The sequence below is a fragment of the Perca flavescens genome, chromosome 8 (genome assembly GCF_004354835.1).
Source record: "Perca flavescens isolate YP-PL-M2 chromosome 8, PFLA_1.0, whole genome shotgun sequence".
Classification (NCBI taxonomy): Eukaryota; Metazoa; Chordata; class Actinopteri; order Perciformes; family Percidae; genus Perca; species Perca flavescens.
The window spans coordinates 23740152-23754644 of record NC_041338.1 but is presented as its reverse complement, the minus strand read 5'-3'; the positions used below and the strand labels follow the sequence as shown (position 1 = coordinate 23754644).

Genomic DNA, 14493 nt, shown 5'->3' with positions numbered 1-14493 from the left:
CTAATTTTAGAGGCAGCATAATTGCAGGCAAACCACAAATTGAGGTTAAAACACATTCTCTTTAGTTGAAAAGGATTCAACTTGAGTGAAATATTTACACTTGTTACAACCTGTAGGACTCACATCTTGAATGTAGCAGCCATATTAAAAAGGCAGCATTCTAGCAAGTTAGCTCAGTGTTGAATGGCAAAGTAGAATCCATGGAAAAGCAGAGGGAGGTCACTTCATTGGGAAAATATTGGTTGATTAATTAAAGTTCAACATACAATAAATAATCCTCTCTGAGAAAATTACCAATTTAAGATCAACATAAACTTAGGTTCTTGAACACCTGACTGAATTGAAAGCTACACATTTTAGCTAGCAACTGTCTGCTCTTCCGCCTCCCTGCCTCTGGCAGACAAATGCCAGGCCCAAGTGTGAGACTAGGGCTGGGAGATGTGAAGAAAATCAGATATCACAAAATTCTTGACCAAATACATCAATGTCAATATTGTTGACTATTAGTGCTTTCACAAAATATTTACATAATGAGATTTGTGATAAATAATCATCAGTATTGTGGATATAATGACTAAGTGGGTAAATGACAGAACAGTTAACAGTTTGTTAATAAAAAAATAAAGACATCACTTTACTGTAACGCAGCCTTTAAAAACAAGAAAAGACAACACTTATGCCATATTACAATATTACGATATCCAAAATCTAAGACGATATCTAGTCTCATATATATTGATATTGATATATCAATATATTGCCCAAGATTACGCAAGACCTCAAAAATAGGTAGCTTTTCTAAACCAAAGCAGGGGCGTCTGGGTGTAGGCTACGCGCTGTACAGTGCCTGGCTGTGATGACGAAAATAAAAGAAAAAGGTGTGAAACTTATCGGGATGCTATAGAGAGGCGAAGTGTGTGAAGTGTAACATAGCTAAGATAGCTAACTCGCAAGGAGGCAAGGTGACGTATATTGTGCAAGATGAAATATGTAGTTCACTGTTAATGTAGTGTAAATCACAAGTTGAATCACTATACAATATTATCTAGACTCTTTAGACAACGATACGATATTTGCTGATATCACAAAGTCTGCCACAATACGATTTTTAATTTGATTAAATTCTGGGGGCTGCGATCGATATGATAAGATATTCCATTTAACACAATTAGTTACATTTATATCAACTAAAATATGATTTGACAACTATTACTTAGCTAACGTCTAGGTATTTGTTGTGCTAACGGCTAGTTAGCCTGCCTGCTAGCGGGAGGTAAAGCGGACCACTCGGGATTTTGCCTCCTTGGAATTCTATTCTATATTTTGGTAGCAGTAACGGGCTATCCACAGCTTGCTAACACAAGCAGGAGTACCTGCATTGTAATTCGACTTGTGAAAAGGGATCGGTTTTAGGAGAAGGCCTCCATCAACGTTGCTACTAGCTAAACTAGCAAGCTACACGATGCCCTCCCTCAGCTGTTCACCTGGCTGTGACTATATATATATATATATATATATATATATATATATATATATATATATATATATATATATATATATATGAATGGCCGTGAAATGATATATATATATATATATATATATATATATATATATATATATATATATATTATCATTTCATTATATTATATTATATATATATATATATATTATCATTTCACGACTGAAGAGGCCCTGTGCTTTAATTTCAAGAGGTCTAGCATGAGTTTTTGTCTACCAATGCAGATAGAAAAGCTACAATTCTCATTAAGAAAGCTTGCATGATGTGCAAAGTTTATCTAGGCTACTTTAAGGACACAAATGCACAAGCACAAGCTTAAGGTTTGATGAACCTTAAGGTGGTGTTTTGCTTATTATTAAGATGTAGGCTACTTTGTTGAATGAAAGGTAGGCTAATATAGCCTAATAATAATAAAACGGTGAGAAAATGATCAGTCAAGACTCAGATACCGCAAGACGTAGCCAAACTAATGCAATGATACAGTATAGCATGCCTATTTCTTTTATTGTTGTAGTGTTATCATCAACAGTTTGTCCACCACTCAGTTTTATCAAGGGGTTAAGTGTTTTAAGGGGAGTTGTGTTTACCGCAGCCGGTTGTAGCCTCACTCCCTCATCTCTGTCCCTCTCCTCCTGAGTCTCCTCCTCACTGTGCATGTCACTGTAGCCGACACCAGCACCACTATCATCGGCCACGGGAGCTGATGAAGGTCCTGCTACTGGCCAAAACATGTCTGTCCATTTGACAGCGTTTTTTTCTCACGCAGCTTCTCAGCACCTCCTTTGCGTTTCTTCTCCATGATCTCTATTACTGTTCTAGCCTGGCAGATGCACACCGAAACTGCATGCAGGCAGAAATCCCAAAGAGGGTGCTGTTTAAAGATATGCTGTCCTCTTCATTGTCTTGGTTAACGTTATCCTCACCTAGCGCCACTTCACAGCTAGCTGCTGCTGTAGCGGAATTATTCATCGCTTTGGACTGTTGTTCTTCATGTCTGTATCCCCAACAGTAGTCGTAAAAAAAGTTTGTCATCTTTGGCAGCGTTGCCTAATACTTATCGGCGTCTTTTTTCTTTTTTTAGACTCATCTTGCTTCGTCTCTGTTTGTGTACTTCCCAGCTCTCCTGTCACTGTGTTTATCTTTCGCGCCGCGCACCGTTATGGACTAGTCCATTTCAATTTGAAAGTAGGGGGTATATGGAAAAAAATAGTCTACGTGATATTTTTGACTAAAGTGTTTTTTGGCCAGCCCAGAGTCAATTGAAAAAACAATGGGCCAATTAAAAAATAAATGTTTCTTATGGGCCAATTAGGGTCTTTTTTTTTTTCGCGCTGAAGTAAATTCAAAATAATAATAAATTGTCTGGCTAATCCGGGGCCCCCTAGGCTGCAGCCTCAAAAGCCTGTGCATTAATCCGCGTCTGATCCCACAGTAACGTTAGCACAACAGTTGTAATACTTATAGTAGGTACAGTTTACGTTATAACATATAAAAGCATCAGTAAATTGGATTCTCTCTTTTTTTATAGCCTTTCGCAATTGCAACTAGGTAACGGTTAGCTAGTTTACCATTAAGCTAACGTTAACTAACGTAGGTTTCAGGGTGGTGGTAGGTGGGTTCAAGGTAAGTAAACGTCACTCCGTGTATATAACCATAGATTGTTCTATATCTAGCTACAGTATAACAATACCTAACGTGATGCGGCGTGTAACCATAGACTGCAACGTTATAGGTATGCGTGTAACTCAGTCAGAGTTCAAATTAGGCCTCCGTTTTTAAAAACAAGACAAAATAAAATAAATAAATAAAACGTCAGAGGTAGCTAGTTTGACACTCACCGCGGTTGTGAACACATTGTCTGGATCCTCGTAGACTCTAATGTTATACATCCTTGCTTCTGTTCTGTCCCACTCATGGATGTATTAAGAGAACGATCCGACTTGCTCGAAAAATATTCCCTCCGCTACACAAAAGTTCCCAAAGTTTCTTCAATGAAACAAAGATGGCAGCCGGAAGTGACATATCATACACATGGATGTACGGCCATTCACAATCAAGTTCTATTTCTAAACATTATTATCACAATATTATTAGCCTACGCTCTTTCTCTCTCTATAACAGGAAAAAGCTTTACTAGCTGGAAGACGATATTTTAGGAGGGAAACAGTACATTATCATTATCTATCTAAGAAGAAGATTTATTTATTTATATTAGGACAATGCACATTAATCAACATTTCTGTAAATGCGCCAGTGTTAGCCAGTCGGCTAATTTTCAACTGTAGTCCTAGTTGCATGCATCTATCTATCTATCTATCTATCTATCTATCTATCTATCTATCTGTCTATCATACAACATTTACTTTTACTATGCTTAATCTTCATCTAATCCTGGTTTAAGTGGAGTAATTGTTAATGCTTTTATATGCTGCAGCCTGACATGGATGTATTAAGGGTTTTGTACAAGTCAGCCAAGTGCAGTTTTTTTTAAAACAGAGCACCAGTGCCATCTACTGGAATATGTTTGAAAACGCATGTTCACTAAGGTCCCTATCAAAAAGCCTCTGTCTGCTGCCTGCAGTCATCAGAAAAGAGTCATGATTTATTACTAATTCAAAAAAAGCAGAAGAGGAGAGGTGTTGAATTCAAACAAGCTACTACCAAAACAGGCACGATGTACAGTATTCAAGATGTACAGGATATGCATAGTAATTTTTTAGCTCTTAAAATCTCTTTCAGACTGAACACAACTGCAGACCCATGCAACAAATCATTTTAGAGCGTGTGTGTTTTATCTTAAGGGTGAAGCATGTCTCCAGCCCTTCAAAGAACTACCCCCACTCCCCCCTCCCTTCATCATTACTTTACAGGGAATGACAAAACCTACTAAGAAAATGGCTAAAGATGCACCTACCCTCCTGAAAGCAGGGATAATGCATACTGCATACTTGCTTTGAAGAGGTCTGGGTTTCAGTCTTATTTCAATGGCTTACAGATTTTAAAACATTAATGTATTTTCATGCAAAACAATTAACATTATTTCCCTGTTCATCAATTGAATATCTAACCATTTCAGTTTCACAGATAGAATTATTACTTACTTACTTAGAAAATGTTGCCAAAAAAGCAAAGTAAGCAGATATTTTAAATGGTTGCTTGTTCATATGGCAAGAGGACAAGCATCAGCGATACTTAAAGTGACAAGACTAAGGTACAGTATGTGTTTTCATTCATTGGGAACATAGTTATTATTCTTTTCAAATAAAATACTGCAGTCCCCTATTTTGCAATTCTCTGCATGTACAAGAGGCAAAGAGCAAAAGTGGGGGATCTAAGCCATTTTGGTGTATCTCACACTCAGTGGGTGAGAGTTGGCAGCCCTGTCATGTTCAACCAATAGCGGAAAGGTTTATCTTTCTCTTTCTTTGTGTAAATCCTAAGGGAACAGCACCTCTCTGACGAAGCACTGGCTAAGCAGAGTAGCACTGGAGGGCATCCGCAACATACAATGCACGGTCAGCGCTAAATGACCACTAAAAAGTAAATCAAAGACAGGTGAGTGTTAATGATTCAATTTCTGTGTTCAAGATATAAGAATATTTACTGCACTTCAACAAGACTTAAAAAACACTTTTTTTTTGCAAAGTACAAGCTACATCTAACTCGATATTTAATAATTAATGTAAATAACCCAGTGTCACTGCAGAACCTTGTTATCATAGCACCAGGGCCCTGTTCTTCATACAAGAATAAATTAATTGGTTTAATTCTATTGTTGATGACTTGACAATAGCCTGGATTTTCCGTTTTTCAAAGCTGGCTCAAAATGTATCTGGAGTTGTTGTCAGAACAACAAGAATCATGACCAAGACTCTCATACATGACCTTGTTTGTTAATAAGATGCAACTGACTTCTTTTAGCAGGGACATGGAAACATTTTCATATGAATATGATTTTAGATACATTTAAGTCATTGAGAAATTATCAACATCTGTTCCTGTAATTAGCAACTCAACTCAACTGAAGGTTTATGACTGGCAACCGGTCAGAGGAACCAGAAAACATGGCATTTGATTGACATTTCAGTGCATCAAAAGTGTATATGTGCTACTAGAAGCATTCAATTATTTATTTATTTATTTTTTAGTCAGATTTATACTGTAGATCGGGCCAAAAATGCAAGCGAGATTCATTACTGAACTCATTTTTATAGTATAGAATATACCTACGTAGAGTTTAGAGCAGGCGTCGGCAACCTTAGGCACGCGTGCCACCATGGGCACGTGGGACCTTACCCAATGGCACGCTGGCAATATGTGTGCAAGAGAGTTATTGATGTGTTGAAATCATGGTTGAAATGCTGAAGCACTCTCTCATCCGCATGCCAAATTACAACGTTCACAGTTGCGCGACCTGTTATGTACGGTAGTTCGATTGACTCATATCTCTGACTGGGAACAATACAAAGAGGATTACCAACGGCCGCTGGGGGCAGATGAACTAACGCTAGTCTTGTTACTGTAAGTAAGCTACATTAAAACCTTTGTGAGTTAAAAGCCAATACTTATCAATGCACTCACCTGTGTAGACCGACATAAACATGTAGAAAGCGATATTTCAATCTGCTCTGTCTGCTCAGTACACTCTTGTCCATCGCGCTGTTTTACGCAAACACAGCTCTACTCTGCAAATAACACATTTTTACAAAAAAAGCTAAAACAAACGCTGTCGGTTTGTAGTCTGTTTATCTGAGTTTGCAAGGAATCTTGAAATTTGGACAAATTCTTATAAACTTAAGCTGGCTGAAACCATCCTCTCCGCTGGAGTGGTAAATATGGACGCATTATAATACCAAAACAGATACATGTGGCTACTTAATATGCACGTGAATGACGCAATCGTTATGTTTGTGTACTTCATTCTTGATAATGATGCTGGTTGTGTTATTATTTTTGCCATAGCATCGTTTCATTGAAAATGAGGCATACACCACCTGCTTTTTGCTTATACCATTCATCATTAAAGCTGGGCTTTTCCACTCAATTTTTCGCTTCAGGCTCTTTGACAGTGATATTTTTGTCAGCCCATTTTCCACCAATCAACCATGTTTCCATAATCATAATAATAATATACAATAATAATAATAATTACAAGGTCCTGATTATGAGAAATAAATGTTATCAAATGTTGCTATGGAATAAAATTACAGATTCCCTGGATATTACATTTTGATGTGATGTCATAATTAAACTTAATGTTGACATGGCACATTAATAAACAAAATATTTTGAAAAGGACACTTCATATCAAAAAGGTTGCCGACCCCTGGTTTAGAGTATACCTTTAATCTCCTTTATGACAGAGCTTGGCAGTGTTTTACTGTATTTCATAGCTGTAGAATATTCAAGGTGGCCCCTTAGTTTGTAACCATAGTGCCATGCCAATGCAATGTGTCTGCATTAACACACACATTGTTTTTTTTACATAACAACACTGTTTTTCTAATATGAACAAATCAATCCTCCAACTGCATTTGAAGAAATGCAATTAGTTGTTACAAATTTAATGATAAATGAACGGTATCACTTTGGCTGGCTAACATCACGGATTAGTTAACATGATGTTGACATGATGAGGTCCTTTGCAAAGCGTCATTATTTTGAAATGGCATTTACTGTACATGGACTTACAGCCTTCTTTTTCTTCTTCTTCTTCTTCTTCTTCTTCACCAATTTCATTTTTATTGCTACTTATTACAGCACAGTACCGCCATAAACTGTTTCCACCCGCTGCAGTCTAAATGTAATGTGTATCACATCACATGCTCATTGATTGTGTGCAGGTACATCAGATACACAGACAAGTAATAAACAAACCTATTCATCAAAACATTGCACTACGGTACAACTAGTGGTCAGAACCCTCACAGGGTAAACTTACCCTTAAATTAAAAACAAATAAACAAAAAAATATTTTATCATCACTTCTACTTTTACCTGGGAGGCTTTTCCTTTTTTATTTTAACATGAACACATAAAATGTAATGAGAATTAAAAAAAAATTATAAAAGTCTCCTGCAGAAAAGTTGAAACAACGGATTGTGAGGATGGTGGGTGTTTTCTTTTACCCTGAAAGATGAAATGCATGGGATTACATAATCTAGACTTGTTTTCAGTTATTATTTAAGGCAATTTCTGCTGAACCCACCGGACTAATGAAAGAATGTCTGTAAAGCCACCATCTTGTATTTGCGATTGTTATCACTGACAAGAACATTTGGCACACTGTTTGGATTGGGATAGTAGCCTTTAGAGGAGGGAGTTAAATTTCAAATAATAAAAAATAAATCTGAAATGGGTAATCTAGCCACTTAAGATAAATTGTATTTACAATTGTATATTTCAGCACAGCGTGGTCTGTAAAGCACAAAATTAGTCCAGTCTCCAAACCTGTATCCTAACATTGTATATAGTGCAAGATGGTGTATGCAACATGTCCAGGATGCTATCTGGACATGCAGCTAGTGATTAAGATTTGATTATGTGATAATGATGTAATGATGACACAGTGATTTTGTGTAGATTATGAACCAAATTCTCATAGAAATAAGGTAAATAAGAGTACTGTTGGTTCATGCATAATCCAAGTATTTTTTGTACCCTGTAGGTCATTCCAAATCATTTCAAAGGGTCACTGTATGCTTAGAATAAAAACTCAAAACAATTTAAGGAATCAAACATCAGAACGTTCTTTACAGTTTAAATGGCTTAAAAATATGAGCATATGTGTTATGTTTTTTTTGTTTTGTTTTTTAACCAAGGTGCACATTTATTATCAGTATTTATTCAGACAGTGCAGTTAGGAAGCATACAGTATATGGAGAAAGAGTAGAGGATACACTGCACAAGACAATGTTAATAAGATTCAGTTATCTGCCAGCAAAGGGCTGTCATACCAAAAGCTGCCCCATCTTGATCTCTTTCCTCTCCTGCTTGTTCATCAGATTAATTTCTGTGTTGCGCATACTAAACTCTCCCACATTTCCAAAATAAAAAAACCAAGATAGCTCAATCTGCAATGAGTGCGGTACTCCAGACAATTTGAGCACCACAGTCAGAGTTTCCCTCTCTATTTACTTCCTCTCCTGCTCCTCGGCTCCCCCTTCTGTCTCCTCTCGGTGGGCATCATTGACCCACTGCTATCAATTCCTAAACACTGTTCTGGTGGTCCAGGTGTGCAGCGTCCATTTCTTTTTATTTATTAGTTAAAAAAAAACAGATGGCAGGATATAAAGCAAGAGAGAGATTGGAAATGACATGCAAGAAAAGTCTCCAGCTGGACATGAACGGGCAATGTTGCTGTTCATGGTCAGTGCCTTAAAGGGGAACTCTGCCGATTTTTTACGCATCAGTGTCTGTTTACAGGTATTGGAGAGCACTACTGCATATGTGAAAAAGTTGGTAGAAGGTTTTTGTGGCTCCAGAGGAAGCTGCAAGAAATCTGATGAATTGTTGCATGTAGGTTGGGGCTGATGAGTATGTTTGAAAACAAAAATATAGTTCAGTTGGAAAGAAGCGCTCCTCATCTCGGCTAGCGGCTCGAGACTACATTAGCCGCTACTAGCATGAAACACCCAAATCTCTGACCAAACTGCCATTGTGAGTCTGACAATGTTATGGAAGTGCAATGCTAAGTTGGTGGAGTACTCTTTTAACCCCTGGGCCACCAGAGCACCCAAGTACCATCCATTCCTCACAATTGCTTGCTGATTTTTTAACCTCAACTTTATTCTCTCTTCAGAGAGGTCTTAAGTAGCATACGGTACTTAATCTCCCTGTAAAATGAAGAGCCTGGTTTTCAGCCAAGTGGGAGAAGTAATCAAAGCATCTGAAGTGCTAACCACCCAAGGGAGAGGTAAGAGGGAGAAATGTCTAACTCTCTTATCAACTCATCATAGAGACAGTGTCCTGCACAGTTGTAAGAGCTACACCAGACCCATCAAAACCCATGCAGTTAGGCTGAATTAAATTGTCTGCAGAAGAGTGATAACATTGCCTAAAGGAGTGTCTGTATTGTGGCATTCAGGGCATTTTGTGTTCACCTGTCTGGTAAAAGACAGCCTGTTTGACTAGTCTATCTCAGTTTCAGTCTTCGTTGATTTTGCTGCTGATGAAAGTTTTTTATGGACTACATTCAAGCTTGGCCTTTTCTTGGTTTGTGCTTGGTTATGTCAAACTCCCAATAGTCAGTTTGGTCTGTATGCAGAAATACAACCCCCCATGTTCTGCTTCCTGTTTCTAAGAATTACCTTCCTCTGAGTTCCCGTCTCTGAAGTTCCTCCTGAATATAAGGAACTTAAAGTAGTGTTCAACAAATCCACCTTCTGGGCACATCACCTCCTCAGAAACCTATGTACTTGCTGCATTCGGGTCTCCATTGTGTTTATAGGCAGTGTTAAGATGAACAGTCAAGGTTAATGCAGTCTCTAATTGGCCAGTCCCCTCTTCTTGCAGGAACCTTCAGAGGTTCCTGGGTTTCAGGCATCCAAAAGACCTCAAACAGCATTTTATCTCAGCCCAGTTTGTGGTCATATGTAGTTGACATTCCAGGTATGGGAGATAAGATGACATGGTAAGATTTCATCAAGCTCAAATGATAAACTGTCTCAGACTTTTCCTTGTTACAGGTCAGTTTGGTAGGATCTGAAACCTCTGCCAGAGAATACAGACAACTTAGCTTGAGAGTTATGCCCATATGAGGCAAAAGTATCTTCAGGACTTGATCTTTGTACTGAACACTTGTGCTTCTTACCTACAGTCAAAGGGTATTTCATTGTGTGCAATTGGACACCTAGCTAACCAGCATTACTTGCAACCTGCACTTAAATCCACTGGTGGCTTCCAACACTTTCTAACAATTAACCTTCCAAAACTGACAATCCACAAAGCAAGCCCAGTTCATAGAGCAACTGGCAAGGTGCGCGGAGGTGAGAAAGTAGGCAGGGTTTGACCTTCTCTCTCAAGCTCTCCTTTTTCATTATTTACACAAGTAACCCTGTCCCTTTTTGTGAATACAACAGTGTGCAACACCAAGAATACCTTTGGGGACAGACTTATGAAAGTGTGCACCCTTATTCCATTGGCACAATTCATTGCGTCATAACTAGAAAGACCCACAAAAAGACAGAGCTCAAGGAGAGAGATCAGTGAGGTACTGCGATGCTACCAGGAGGAGTCTATGATGGCAGGCTTTTTGCCTCGCCTTCCATTGTGGCTCATTTAGACAAGGTAGGACAAATCATTCCACAAACTAGTTGGTTTCAAGCGTATCAAACCTCCTTAAGGTTAGTAGTTAGCCACTTACCCATCAAGTAAACTTGAGAAAGAAAACAAATGTTATGTGAGCTTTACATACTGTATTAACAAAATTCATGTCTCTGCACAAGCAGATTATATTTCAGGATGCACATTCTAATCTGCTTTGTTTCAGTTATTTTATGTAATGATGTCACAATAAGATATGGAGGTACATGATGCAGACTCAACCTTCTGCCTTCTGCCAAACCCAAGATAATGCCAATTCCTCTCTCACAGACCAAGATGAATCCTCATGGCAACTTTGCCTCTGGCAAACAGGCAGTTAACCAACTGGTCTTGATGAAGGTCACTGTCTGATGAACAGAAAAAGAAAAAAAAAGAGAAACGTATGCTTGGGACTCCCGGTATGCAGTTTTGTTTTGTTTGAGCGTTAACTGCAATCATTTGGAAGCATGTTCCAGTTTTATGCCTGGATGTGTGTTTTACTGAATTCTCCATTGTGTTACTACTAGCATTAAGTCATTGATGTGTGTCTTTTGAAATCGAACACACTGTAGAGTAGGGGTGGGGGGGGAATCGATACAGCATAGTATCGCGATATTTTCCGTGGCAATACTGTATCGATACACAGACGCAGAAGTATCGATCTTTTATTATATATGTGTTGGTCAGTTTGTTTGCCTGACAATTCCATTTTGCAGCAATAAAATTTAAGTGAGATGAAAAAACAGAAAAATTTATCTTTTTAGATAAAACAGATGTTGACAAAGTTTCCTTTTGGGGACATAATTTGAAATTGGGAAAAATTTGAAGTTGGAAAAAATTTAATAAATTGCAATATATTGCAGAATATTGCAGTATATTTAAAATCGCAATAATATTGTATCGTGATGATATCATATCGTGAGTGATTTTTCTTCACTCAGTCAAAGTTTCCTGAAGTTCTGTAAAGTTGGGAATATGTGTGTTGGTTGGCCGGCTAATTTGTTGATGCTATAGTTGGGGGTTCACAGTATGTAAATATTCACAAAATACCTTCATCTTGCAAAGAGGATTATTATAGTATTAAAGGGGTGATAGAATGCAAAACCAATTTTACCTTGTCATAGTTTAATAACGACAGTTTGGTGGGTAAATAGGACATACGTTGAACCTCAAAATCCTACTGATACCTTTTTCCTCTGCAAATCTCACAATTTGAAACTGCCTCTGAAAACGGGCAAATCTCAACAAAGCTCATAGTTGACATCAACACAAAAATGCCTTAAATTAAAATAAAAAATTTTAAGTGTTAGCTTTGTAAGACCTTAGGGTAGCTGTGATATACAGTACATGCCATGACGAAATTCAAATATAAATATATGATAGTTATGCCGGCAGCTGGCCCTGAGCCCCGGTAGTCCAGTAACCCAGAAACAGTGACTTTGCCCTGGGTATGGAGCCCAGCAGGCTGCCGCTTTCTCGTCAGACTATGTGGAGCTCCTGAAGTCCGACATGTCTTACCAAATTTGCAATTAGCCATCAATTTTCGTAAAACGGCCCAAATTTGAGCTTTACATAGTTGATTTCTTGCATAATAAAGTCTCAGAAGTGAATTTAATAACGAAATAGCAGACAAAGAATGTATAACATTGCAGTGTCTGAAATATGAGACCTGCTGTCTCGTCTCCAGTGTATGTGGTTCGCTCAACCAATCGGCACACAGCTCATCTAAATATTCATGAGCATACCATATTTGGAAGAAAAGCTCTTGTTCCAAATAGGGCCATATTCACAGGGTAGTTAAGGGCCCATAGAATAGCACTCGGGCCATTTTCAGCCCAACCAATGTTACATACCCTATTAGGAGACCTTAAGGAACAGTGTGAAATACCCTATATCAGTGGTTCCCAACCTGGGGTCCGAGGACCCCTCAGGGGGCCGGCAAAGATCACAGGGGGTGTGCAAGTCTTTATCTGGTTTGAGGTTGAGGTAAAAAAAAAAAAAAATTGCACATGTTAAACAAATTATGATAATACACTAGAATATATAATGTATACAAAAGTATACATCTCGAGAGTTTTCTTCGACATAAGGGGGCGCCAAGGAAAAAAGGTTGGGAACCACTGCCCTATATAATCATTGTATCACCCCTTTAAATCCAAAAGCTTGTCTCATTTAAAGATGAACTATACTGTAGATAACTTTTATAAGTAAAAAAATAATTCAGAAAAAGCACATCCAAATCCAATTATTTAAAGAGATCTACTGTCAGCAGTTACATAAGTTTGGGCCAATTTCAAGTTTTGGCTGCTCATTCTGCAGCAGTGATGTATGTTAATGGGAATGCAGTCCAATACAATAGTATAACATTATAACATTATTAATAACATTTTGTAGATTTTTGCACAATTTTTGGAGATAAGTAAAATCGCGCAATAACCAATGTCCACGCAGTTCTCATCCTAGGGACAAATATGTAAGAAGGCTGAGGAGAATTAAAAGACATGTTCAAGATAACAGGAAAGTAGCAACTAAACAGCGTACGATGTAACTTCTAAGTTTGAATTAAGGTAATTTTAACATTAGTGTAGAATCCAAAATACTTCCACATGCTGCTATTCAGATGCTTCAATGTCATGATTATCCAATCAGCACTGCTGTACTCGTTAGTGTACTCAAGCTGATAGTGAATTTTAAGAGCGCCCTCATCTGGCAAACTACTGTAATTCCAACAGGTCAGGAACAGTTTGAATATGAAAAAATATCCACTTTCAAACAAATGTTTGAATTTGGAATAAAAAGTGACAGCATTAACAACTTACAATACAGTCATAGTTTAAGCAGTGACGCATCAGGATGAGACCACGGTGTGTGCATGATCACCAAAATCACACAACCAGATAGTAGAACAACTTAAACATTAACATAAACATTCTGTACATTTACATTTCTTTGTAATCAAAGTAAGTTGTGTACTGTTACACTGTCTACTGCAACTGAGATGTAACAACCCATAGGTTATTTGATTCAAGGTAAAAAAAAAAAAAAAAAACGAGCTTACTTGTCAATCTTAGAAACTATTCTTGGCATGTTTGTCCATTAATCTGGTTTCTTTGTGTGTTTTGATTCAGTGCCACAAAGCTCAACTGGATGCAATGTGATGTTTTTGAAACAAAAGCAGCGTACAGTAGCTAGTAGTAGTAGGGAAACAAATATTTCAATATATCATTTCAAAAATAGCCATTGTCATACATAGTTGTGTTATATTCATGTCTCCTATTAACCTGTAAACTCAATGACTGTTGTTCCCCAGGTTTATCTCTTAATGTCAGTTTACCCTTTTTTAAATGGATTTTTCTGTTAGAATAATTTCAAAAAAGCATAATGTAAAAATAAAAACATGACAATAACTTAGTTTAAAACATCGTCCTTTGTAACTCCTCAACCCAATCTGCAAAATCTACAGAACAGAACCCATTTAAGGAGGTCCAATAATGACAATAATTGTCTGTAACAAACCTCAGCTTGCATTACCTAAAAGGAAGTAATGGTGCTCACTGTACTATTGCTGCTACCTGGATGCAGTGCAGTAATAATATGAGCCTATTACTCTTTTAAGATATTTTTTTTTGGGTAATGACTTGATATTTTGCAATAGCCCCAGAAATTTATAA

General features: G+C 37.6%; 1 protein-coding gene across 1 annotated transcript in view; it reads right to left on the bottom strand.

Moving 5' to 3' along the window:
- Window positions 1–3536, bottom strand: part of sema4ba (sema domain, immunoglobulin domain (Ig), transmembrane domain (TM) and short cytoplasmic domain, (semaphorin) 4Ba) — a 76142-nt gene extending 72606 nt beyond the window's left edge. Inside the window, exon 1 of the mRNA XM_028585993.1 lies at window positions 3358–3536. The gene's annotated coding sequence lies outside the window, so the exon portion shown is untranslated. The remainder of the gene's footprint in view (window positions 1–3357) is intronic.
- Between the last annotated feature and the right edge of the window lie 10957 nt (window positions 3537–14493).